The following is a 12,553-nucleotide window of genomic DNA, read 5'->3' as shown; positions in this document are numbered from 1 at the left end:
AGAACTTGCAGTCCCCACTTGTCCAGACCTACAAAAAGGGAAAGTACTACAACCAGAATTCCTGAAATTACCTTGTGAATCTTTATTTTCATGGGTTCCTTTTGCATTCTGGTTCTGTGCAACTCTCTTTCTGGAGCTGTTTCAAATGGGGTTTTGGCCATTTCTTTCTTTTCCCCCATTCCAGCTGCACTTTCCTTTTGGGATGGTTTGTTTTTTCTCTAGTGATCACCTTCCCTTCTGGCTTGAGAGCAGTACATGTGAAAAGGATCTAGGAGTCTTGGTTGACCACAAACTTGACATGAGCCAACAGTGTGACGCGGCAGCTAAAAAAGCCAATGCAATGCTGGGCTGCATCAATAGGAGTATAGCATCTAGATCAAGGGAAGTAATAGTGCCACTGTATTCTGCTCTGGTCAGACCTCACCTGGAGTACTGTGTCCAGTTCTGGGCACCACAGTTCAAGAAGGACATTGACAAACTGGAACGTGTCCAGAGGAGGGCAACCAAAATGGTCAAAGGCCTGGAAACGATGCCTTATGAGGAACGGCTAAGGGAGCTGGGCATGTTTAGCCTGGAGAAGAGGAGGTTAAGGGGTGATATGATAGCCATGTTCAAATATATCAAAGGATGTCACATAGAGGAGGGAGAAAGGTTGTTTTCTGCTGCTCCAGAGAAGCGGACACGGAGCAATGGATCCAAACTACAAGAAAGAAGATTCCACCTAAACATTAGGAAGAACTTCCTGACAGTAAGAGCTGTTCGACAGTGGAATTTGCTGCCAAGGAGTGTGGTGGAGTCTCCTTCTTTGGAGGTCTTTAAGCAGAGGCTTGACAACCATATGTCAGGAGTGCTCTGATGGTGTTTCCTGCTTGGCAGGGGGTTGGACTCGATGGCCCTTGTGGTCTCTTCCAACTCTATCATTCTATGATTCTATGGTTTCCTGTTCATTATTCCTGCCATTCACTTCCTGCTCAAGTGGGAACATAAATAAGAGCGCTTCCTGATTAGGCCAAAGACCCATCTAGTCCATCATCCTTTTCTCACAGTGGCCAAGTGAAAAGCCTAGAAACAGGACCGAAGTGCAAGTGCGCTCTCCCCACTTGTGATCCCCAGCAAGTTGGATTTGGAGGCCTACTTCCTCTGACACTGGAAGTAGATGCCGTGAACTCTCAATGTCCTCAGCTCAGGCATCAGATTAGCTGCAGATTCTTTTTGGGGCCTGTACTTTCAACTCTCCTAATTTCTGTGGAATTCATTGTCTGAATCTTGGGGGGATGAATGCCCAAGCTACTTTTAGATGACTGTAAATGTATCTGCATGGAACCATGAATGGTAGAATGTTCCACAGTCCTTTTTCACAATTCTGTAAGCCAGATATTTGGCCAGCAGAAAAGCATACATTACTTGAGAACTTTTACTGCAACTGGTTTTTAAATGGAATGCAGACTTGACCATTTTGCTGAGCAGCTGTAGAAAAGGTGTTCAAAATAGCGCTCGCTAACTGTGCCCAATCCTATACCAGTTCATTCAGCTGTTTGGGATTGTGGCCCTTATTTCACTCATCTTCTTATGAAGTCTTTCAGAAAAGAGGAACTCTTTCCCAAGGCCCTGCAAGAAGGCCATGGCCCAGAAGAGCATTTCACCAGAGTCTCCTGGTCTCTGGACCTCACCCATTACCATCTTTTCTTTTTTGCACAGGTGTGCATTGACTTAGAGTTATTAGTACAGGTGACTAACCTGGCCATTTTTCCTTCCCTTTGAGGAAAAGCCAGCCAGCCCTTCTTTGCAGATGGAAAGTTCAACAAAAGGACGGTGGGTGTTGGAGGTTTCCTGGGACCCCAAGGAAGGGATTCACTGCACTAAAAGCATGAACATTCTCACATTGCAAGTACCACCAAGAATATGTCAGCATGAGAAAACACTCAGTTCACTTCTTCACACAACCTGTGAACTAAATGATGCTGAGAGCAGGTGACTGACTGGCGCACAGTCATTGGAGTCTCATGGCTAAACAAAAATTGTACCCTAGCTGGTTGGTTTTAGTCCAGCACAGCACTCCATCACAGTGGCTCAAGTAGTCACTTCGGGTTATACATATTCAAAGTCCAGCTGTGAACTTGCTCCTACATTCATTGGGCTGCAGCAATGCCAACAGAGGCAAGTTATGGCAATCTGTGTGATAAATGAGATGAAGAAGAAAAGGGAGCTTTTAACTTGAACAAAATATGAGTGAGAAGGGTATAGCTCCCATCATCTGGCCTGGGGCCAAGGGAGCAAGAGTAGGATTGATTCCAGTCGTTTGTCCCCAAAGGAGTAAAATCATAATTGGAGGTCACATGAAAGCATTATGGGGAACAAATAATGAATTCCCTGCTACCTCCTATGGCTCGCTAGTAAGTAACTCCTTACATCTAAAAGTAGTACTGTAAAAGGACTACTTCCTATGCGGCAGCAGCCACACGAGGGCCACAGAAAATGCCCAGAGGCAGCTCCAAACAGATGCTGCAGTGTGGAAGCCAGTTACTGCATGGAGTCTTCACATCACATGTTCCTGGAAGCGGCTTAAGCTAGTGTGAAGACTCTGTGTAATGGGGATGAGCCCAATAATAAATGATGCTGGGAAGTATTTGCAGTGATACTCATGACACAGCTATTAAGTTTGAATCTCAGTTATCCAGCACTTGAGATGCTTTGGTGTTGACCAACACAGGTCACCATCTACCAGAATGTTCTCCTTATGCCTCATTGATGAATTGGCAGCTACCGGTGCAGTTCTCATTCATTTCATTGGGCATGCAAATTGTGGGGTTAATACTCACATATCCTCATTCTTTTCTACATATTTTGGCTGTTGGCATGGACACGTAAGCACAGTGTCTTGTGTCAAGCTTTGGGTCAAACAAGATTCAATGCTATTTCAGGGTATTCTCATAAAACTATCATTTGTTGTGGTCTAATGTTTATTCTGGGAGCAGAGCCCCAGTTGCTTATTCCTTTTCCATATATTTTGGTGATTAATGGCCTGGATACATGTTGTTGACAGTATGTTGTACCCAAAACAAGCATTGGGCCAGATGTCATCCATATCATAGAGGATTATCTCCTGGAATATCATTTGTGGTGGTCCAACACTTAACGTAGTGTGCGCTGATCCCGTTCCTTATTGTTGTCTACACATTTTAGCTGCTATTGGCATGATAACTAATAACCAACTTCACTGTCACAGGAGGGAGGTGAGGACATGGGAAGCTCTGTAGCGACATGCAGAAGGTCCCAGTTTCACTTGCCAGCACCTCAAGGTAGAGCTGGGAATGTCCCCTGTCTAAAATTATTGAGAGCCACTGCTAGCTAGGGTTGATGGGACTTGTAGTCCAACAAGTTTGGGAAACCCTGCTCTAGATGATACTGAGTTAAATGGAACACAGGTTTGACTCATCATGTATCCGCCTGCTCTGTTCTGGCAGCAGCAAGCACCTGCTCCACAAGGCCTTATAACACCAGGTGACCTGCTGGGAAGTAACATCCAATGGCAACTCCTGCTGCAGTGGAGCTAGTTGCACATGGACAGTGAGGCTGGATAGTGCCAGATTTAGGGCGGTGCAGGTGGTTCCCCCCACACAGGATGCCAATATGAGGGGGTATAAAATTTAGCTCTGCTGACCATAAAAAAGGCTGGTCGCCAAAGAATTGATGCTTTTGAATTGTGGTGCTGGAGGAGACCATGGACAGCAAAAAGATCAAACCAATCTATCCTGAAGGAAATCAGCCCTGAGTGCTCACTGGAAGGACAGATCCTGAAGCCGAGGCTCCAAGACTTTGGCCACCTCATGAGAAGAGAAGACTCCCTAGAAAAGACCCTGATGTTGGGAAAGATGGAGAGCACAAGGAGAAGGGGACGACAGAGGATGAGATGGTTGGACAGTGTTCTCAAGTCTGACCAAACTGCGGGAGGCAGTGGAAAACAGGAGGGCCTGGCGTGCTCTGGTCCATGGGGTCATGAAGAGTCGGGCACGACTAAACAACAACAATAAAATTTAGAAGACCCGTAACTGAAATCCATTTGGGGCTGCCAAATTTTGGCCACACTCACAGGGCCATATTACCAAAGAGTACCAAAATTCGCCCCTGTGCTGTAAACCACTCTGATGACTGTTTGCAAAGCAGGATATTAATTCATTAAAACAACAGATAAGTTCTGACTCACAGTTAATTCAGTTACAACTAAAAGGGAAAGGATTCACTATTTGTCCCGTAGCAAATGGCAGCTGGAGCCCAAATGTTCTTTGAAGCAGGGTGGTGGAAGCAAGATCCTTCTCTGGCCAATAGATTCATTTGGGTAGGTCAACCCCTTGCTGTTATGTTCTTCCAGGGAAGCAGCCTCTCGGAGGCCCTCGTTCCTTGGCTGGGGGAGGGCACCAGAGTGAGCCTGTCCTGGGATCACAAAACAGAAGAGAATGATAGGTAAACTTGGTTCCTACATTTGCTCTTGGACTGCCAGAATGCTGCCGATCCATAAACATTCTTGCAGATGTGTTGCCTGCAATGTCAAGAATCAGGAACTACTTAAATGAAGGATTTCTCTTTTACTGCAAGAGGCTATTTAAAACAAAAATGACTCGTATGTGACACATATGCTAACCTAAGGTGCAGTCATGCTTATGACATCAGCTCTGTAGCTACTGATGTCACAGAACCCCTGCTCCCCAAGGACCACTGCAAGCTCTGGAGAGCAAGGGTGGGCATAAAGATGGGGTAGCTGGAAAGGAACAGTAGAATGAACATCAACAAGACCAGGTGGCAGGATTTGGGCCTCACCCCCAGGCAGCTGTCCAAGAAGATAGGGGTCACCTATTCTATGGCCGAATTCATCACACAGAGCTACCGCATACCAGTTCAAATCAAAGTCCCACAAGATGCCCGCATCTGTTCACCTCCATGTAAGCGCAAGTGCCCCAGGAAGAACCAGTGTACATACAAGATCACATGCAAAAGCAGATGTGAAGAAACGCCTGGTTTTGCAGGCCCATCAACATCTTGTAGCAGAAAGAGAGAAAGATCAGAGGAGCAGCGAAGGGAGTGTGAAGATCCTTCTTCACCTTTTGCTTGGACCAAAACTAAAAAGGTATACGAGTCTGAGGAGTCTTTATGCTCCCTCTCAAGGAGAAACAAAAGCAGCAAAGACAGATGTAAGAGCCCCACCTCATCTTGTTGTAGCAGCTCCTGCGGGCAGATATGTGCGTCACCCACTGCTTTCCAGAAAGCAAAATGTTCAAGAGGAAAGAGACGGCAAAAGCATGGAAGAAAAAGCAATGCAGGAGTTACATGCAAAGCAACTGTCAAATGCAGCTCTACTGAACAGCCCAGCCTGAAGAAGCGCAGAATCGTCCCTATAGACATCCACCTAAATGTACCTTTAAATATATTTCTGGATAATGAAGATGGCATAGAGTTAGAAAATGAGGTCCAGCAGCCATGCAATAAATGGAAAAACAGGAGTCCTTGTGTCCAAGTGCCATCCGTACAGGAAGATGACAACTGCGGGCTGAAGAGTGGCGCATGTCAAAGACCAGAGCACCGAGCTGAGCTATGGAAAGAGGAATCAGATGACCAAGAAGAGATTGAGATGGACGAATGTGTCCCATGTGAAGACTCCAGTTCCGAAGGAAAGGAAAGCTGCAGGAAGCCAAAAGTGGGAGACAGTTGCCAAGTTTCATGGTGGGAAAGGATCCAAGAGTGCATGCTCTTTCTTGAGTCTCTTTTGTCCTCTATAGTAAATAAATGTCCTAAATAATTGGGGTTCTTTGGGGTGGGGGGTGTCATTTATATTTCTGTTTGTTTTATTTTGCACAGTGCAAGGGAGAGTGTGAGGAGGGCAGCACATTTGCTTGTGTGTAAGGTAAGTATTGCTTGAATTAAACATATAGAAAAATCAACCAGCAACGGGCGGGGGTGGGATTGATCAGGTGCTTTGAATCTAGAAGGTCCCATCTCCAGTTAAGAAGAGATCACACAGCAAGGCTGGGGGAAAGCATGACAGTGCATAGCTATTGGCAGTCAGAGTAAACAGTACTTGGCTATGGGAATGATCATTTCCATAGGAATCAAACCTTTCCTAAGAGCTACAAAGTACACATTCACATTTACAGTACTCTGCATTCATTGCACTCCCACTGCTGACTTGTGAAGAAGCCCTGTATTCACAGCGCTGGTCACAATTGACACCTATCCAGTAGTTTCTTGAGAAATACTTTGTTTTGATGTGTTGATCTGATCTGAAAATATAAGCCTGAAGACATCCATGCCTCCTCTCAACCTGCTAGTGTGGGCAGACAGTGGGCAAACCGCATCCTGCCCCACTAATGTGGACATGCCCCTGCCTTGCTGCAGCTTTCCCCTCTTACTTAGGCTAGGGCCGTGCCCCAATTTCCATTTAGATATGTGTGTGTACTTTGGTCACTGGGTTGCCCTGGACCTAGTTGTATCTGGGTGGAACTGGGAGATTCCTGCTCCTGGCCTTTTGGGGAAGTGCTAATAAAGTTCTTCTTTAGCTTCCTGCCTGGTGTGTCCTCGATGCAGCTGAAGAACTGGAGGACCAGGCAGAACTTAATCACTTTTCTAAAACAATTTGTCAGCGGCATCAGATTGCACCATGAGGAAGAAGCAGATTTCACACCAGAGAGAGAGACTGAGAGTTCTTCCAGAAGCAGTTCATTGTAGAATTGGCATGACGCTCTCTCACACACTCCTTTTTTATGGCGTCCACATGATGTCATCATCAAAATACCAGCTCCTACTTTTTCACATTTAATATGGATTTCCCCTTACCACAGAACATGTGATAAGTAGAAAAATATTGACAGTCACCACTCATGTGAAAACTCATTAGCATCTAGGTTTTTGGGGGCAGGTGGTTTGCCATGTGTGTGGTGATATTTGGGTAAGAGTTCTCTAATGCCAAATGTCCATTGGCTCCTCCCCTGAGCATGATTCAGCCATTTTGCTTTGGGTGGCTCCCCCAATACCAAACAAAGTGCCTCTATTCCCTATTCCAACTGCTACATGTTTAAACAACCCGCTTGGAAGGAGCTAGATATTAAAATCACTGCACTGTAAATAGTGAGCACATACATTGAAATTTATCTTTTTTCTTTGAATGAAAACAGTGGCCTTGTGCAAAACCTCTTCGAAATTTTGGAATGTTTCAGGTTTTTGTAGGGAGCAATGCATGATTTTGCTGTTCATGGCTATTGAGCACCTATAAGGCATTCCTACTGTTTCTGTGTATTACTCCACCCCCACCCCAGCAAATCAAACAAATCTATATAGAGAAATGTCACTCTTTTGCAATACCTAAGTATTTTATTTATATATATATATATATATATATATAATTAAACCAAATGGAAATGGATATTTTCCACCCACCAGCACCAAAAAAACCAAACCTCTGTTTTACCAGTTCTTAAACACGATAACTTTGCTTTTGGAGCCTTATTTATTAAAACTGTGTACCTCCATCTACCTGTAGATCTCAGGGCACTTCACAAAATAATAATAATAATAATAATAATAATAATAATAATAATAATAATAATAATTTATTTATATCCCGCCCTCCCCAGCCAAAGCCGGGCTCAGGGCGGCTAACAACAATCAAATAATCCAACAATCTAAAAACATTTCATTATAAAATTAATTAAAATCAAATTGATGGCAACCATTTAGCAAAATTCTGTGCAGATTGCCAGAGGACGGGGTCAGGCTGCGCCCTGACCAAAGACCTGGTGGAACAGCTCTGCCTTGCAGGCCCTGCGGAAAGATGTCAAGTCCTGCAGGGCCCTAGTCTCTTGTGACAAAGCGTTCCACCAGATTGGAGCCGCAGCCGAGAAAGCCCTGGCTCTAGTTGAGGCCAGCCTAACCTCTCTGTGGCCTGGGACCTTCAGGATGTTTTTATTTGCAGACCGTAAGTTTCTCTGTGGGGCATACCAGGAGAGGCGGTCCCGTAGGTACGAGGGTCCTAGGCCGTATAGGGCTATGAAGGTTAAAACCAGCACCTTAAACCTGATCCTGTACTCCACCGGGAGCCAGTGCGGCTGGTATAGCACTGGGTGAATGTGATCTCGCAGCAAGGACCCCGTAAGGAGTCTTGCCACGGCATTCTGCACCCGCTGGAGTTTCTGGGTCAGTCTCAAGGGCAGCCCCACGTAGAGCGAGTTACAATAATCTAGTCTGGAGGTGACCGTCGCGTGAATCACAGTGGCTAGGTCAGGGCGAGAGAGGTAAGGAGCCAACTGCTTAGCTTGGCGGAGATGAAAAAATGCCGCCTTTGTTATAGCTGCAATCTGCGCCTCCATGGAAAGGGAGGTGTCGAAGATTACACCCAGACTCTTAACGGACAGTGCTGGCACTAATTGCGCCCCTGCAAGAGATGGGAGTTGCCCCCCCAACCCCATATTGTCCCAACCCAGCCAAAGGACCTCTGTCTTCGAAGGATTTAACTTCAACCGGTTCCCATGTAACCATCCAGCCACAGCTTCCAAACGTCTGATCAGTGTGTCTGGGGCCGAGTCAGGATGGCCATCCATCAACAGAGTTGGGTGTCATCAGTGTACTGATGGCAGTCCAACCCCAAACTCCGGACAAGCTGGGCGAGGGGGCGCATAAAGATGTTGGAAAGCATTGGGGAGAGTATTGCACCCTGAGGCACTCCACACACCAAGGAGTGGCGCGATGACAATCCCCCCCCAAGCGCCACCCTCTGTCCCCAACCAGAGAGAAATGAGCGCAGCCACTGAACGACTGTGCCCTGGATCCCCACGTCGGCAAGGCGGTGGTCCAGGAGTTCGTGATCGACCATGTCGAAGGCTGCTGACAGGTCTAGAAGAATCAGCAGCCCTGACCCACCTCGATACAGCTGCCTGCGGAAATCATCTGTTAGGGCGACTAGAGCCGTCTCGGCCCCATGACCAGCGCAGAAGCCGGACTGGAATGGATCCAGAGCCGATGTTTCATCCAGAAACCCACCAAGCTGTTCAGCAACCGCTCGCTCAATCACCTTACCCAGGAACGGAAGATTCGAAACCCGGAATTCAAGATTGAGAAAGGGACACGACAAAGTTGCCCAATTTCCCCACTGCTTTTTATTTCGGTCCTTGAGGTTTTGCTAAACATGATAAGAAAGGATCAAGAGATTAAAGGTATACAAGTGGGAGTTAAACAGTATAAATTGAAAGCATTTGCTGATGATCTAGTATTGACTCTACAGGAACCAGAATCTAGCACAAAGAGGGTATTGGAATTGATTCAAGAATTTGGGCAAGTGGCAGGTTTTAAGCTGAACAAGATAAAAACTAAGGTCTTAGAGAAAAACTTAACTGTAAATGAGAGAGACAAATTTCAGGAAGAGACAGGATTAACATTGGTTAAGAAAGTGAAATATTTAGGGGTTAATATGACTGCTAAAAATGTAAATTTATTTAAGGATAATTATGAAAAATGTTGGATTGAAGTGAAAAAAGATTTAGAAATATGGTCAAATTTGAAGTTATCATTATTAGGCCGAATTGCAGTGATAAAAATGAATGTGCTGCCAAGGATGTTGCTCTTGTTTCAAACATTACAAATTTTGGATAAGATGGATTGTTTTAAGAAGTGGCAGAAAGATATTTCCAGATTTGTCTGGCAGGGCAAGAAGCCTCGAATAAAATTTAAGATATTAACTGATGCTAAAGAAAGAGGTGGATTTGCCCTGCCAGACCTAAAACTCCATTCTGAATCAGCTGCTTTTTGTTGGCTGAGAGAATGGCTGCTACTTGAAGACACTGATGTGTTGGACCTAGAAGGTTTTAACAACATATTTGGTTGGCATGCATATCTGTGGTATGATAAGGTGAAAACACATAAAGCATTTAAAAATCATATTGTTAGAAAAGCATTGTTTAATGTATGGATAAGATATAAAGATTTGTTAGAAAAGAAAACCCCAAGATGGTTGTCACCAATGGAAGCGAAGGCAGAGAAAAAACTCAATATGGAGGCCAAATGGCCGAAATATTGGGAAATTCTGGAACAAGAGGGAGACAGACTAAAATTGCAGAGCTTTGAAAAATTGAAAAATAAAGTGCGAGATTGGCTCCATTATTATCAAATAATGGAGGCATATAATTTGGACAAAAAAGTTGGTTTCCAGGTGGAAAAATCAAAATTGGAAACAGAACTGTTAGATTCAAAAATCAAGAATTTGTCAAGAATGTATAACTTGCTGTTGAAATGGAACACCCAGGATGAAACGGTGAAATCAGCCATGATTAAATGGGCACAAGATGTCGGACATAATATAATGATGGCTGACTGGGAACAGTTATGGACCACAGGTATGAAATTTACGGCATGTAATGCCCTAAGAGAAAACTTAATGAAAATGATTTATAGGTGGTACATGACACCAGTCAAGCTTGCAAAAATTTACCACTTGCCCGAAAATAAATGTTGGAAATGTAACGAGATTGAAGGCACATTCTTTCACCTTTGGTGGACATGCCCAAGGATTAAGACATTCTGGGAGATGATTTATAATGAAATGAAAAAGGTATTTAAATATACCTTTCTGAAGAAACCAGAGGCCTTTCTCCTGGGCGTGGTCGGCCAATTGGTGCCAAAGAAGGATAGAACTTTTTTTATGTATGCTACAACAGCAGCAAGAATACTCATCGCGAAGTATTGGAAGACACAAGATTTACCCACCCGGGAAGAATGGCAGATGAAGTTGATGGACTACATGGAATTGGCGGAAATGACTGGCAGAATCCGAGACCAGGGAGAAGAGTCGGTGGAAGAAGATTGGAAAAAGTTTAAAGACTATTTACAGAAATATTGCAAAATTAATGAATGTTAGAAAAATGTTGGAATGAAGTTATATGGCTTCAGTAGAAATGTTATAAGGAATTAAGTATAAATAGATTAATAGAGAATTAAAGGGAAAAATAAGGTTAAAATGTGTTAAGATAATTATAGGATGGAAAGCAGAGGAAGATGGAAAGGAACTGCTGAAACAACTAAATAGAAGTGGAACACAAAAAGGGAGGCATGAGGAGGTCATGGAAATAAGTGAATGAAAGATTGAAATTATTTGATGTGTTTTAAATTGTTTTTGTCTTGTTTTCTTAGTTTAAACTGCTTTTGTTTTGTTTTCCTAGTTTAAAGTGTGTTTGTTAGTTTAGTGTTAGGTATTGTTTTTGTATTGTACTGTTTATTTTCTTTTTCTATGTATGTTCAATTTGTTGGAAAGTAATATTTTTTTTATTTTTTTTAAAGGAAGATTCCAAACCGGGCGGTAATTGGATAGATCTAAGGGATCTAATGATGTTTTCTTTAAGAGCGGGCGCACCACTGCCTCCTTCAGTTCCCCTGGGAATGTCCCGGTGCCAAGGGACAAATTGATGATATCCCCCAGGGGGGCCCGTACCTCGTCTGGACACGCTCTAATCAGCCAAGACGGGCACGGGTCAAGAGGACAGGTGGTGGGCTTTCCAGCTCGGAGGAGTCTGTCCACATCGGCTGGGGATATCCGATCAAAGTGGTCCAATACTGGACCGGAGGACAGTCGAGGGGCCTCCAGTTCCTTTATTGTATCCAAATTGGCAGGGAGGTCATGGCGGAGCAACAGGACCTTCTCCGCAAAAAAGCTCGCAAATGCTTCACAGCCGTGTGTCAGATTGTTATTTAAATTTGGCTGTCCTTCAAGGGACGTTAAAGACCTAATTATACTAAATAATTGCGCCGGGCAAGAGCTAGCGGATGCAATGGAGGCTGAGAAGTAAGACTTCTTAGCGGCCTTCACTGCCATCTCATAGGTTTTCATAAAAACCCTATAAGATGTCCTTGAGGCTCCATCACGGGCACCCCACCATACTCGCTCTAGCCGTCTGAGGTCCTGCTTCATTTTCCGAAGCTCCTCGGTAAACCAGGGAGCCCGGTTTCTGCGGGGTCACAGAGGGCGCTTAGGTGCGATCTCATCGATGGCTGCCAGGAGCTGGATATTCCATCCCTCAACAAGCTCAGTCAATGAGTCGCCAGGGGGAGCAAGGTCCCGCAAGGCCTGATGGAATCTATCAGGGTCCATCAGCCTCTGCGGGCGAGCCCAAATCGGCTCGCCACCTAAGCAGGGTGGGGGTGGAAAGTCAATCCTGGCTTTCAGAGCGTAGTGATCAGACCATGGCACCTTCATCGAAGGAGACATGATCACATCTATACCGACGCCAAAGATCAAATCCAGCGTGTGGCCTGCTTGATGTGTGGGGGGCCCGAAACAAACTGGGAGAGCCCTAGTGTCGCCATGGAAGACACCAGGTCCAGAGCCTGTGAGGGGGGAGTGGCATCAGCATGGATGTTGAAGTCCCCCAATACCAATAGGTTAGGGAACTCCAAGGCCCAGCTGGCCACCGCCTCCAGCAGGCCTGACAGGGTGGCTGCTGGTGCGCTAGGTGGCCGGTACACCAGCCAGACAGCCAAGCTCACCTCAGAGCCCCACACTAGGCCAACACATTCAATGCCG

Source organism: Podarcis pityusensis, assembly GCF_964106645.2.
Source record: "Podarcis pityusensis genome assembly, chromosome: 15".
NCBI classification, from domain to species: Eukaryota; Metazoa; Chordata; class Lepidosauria; order Squamata; family Lacertidae; genus Podarcis; species Podarcis pityusensis.
Note: the sequence above shows the minus strand (reverse complement) of the source record.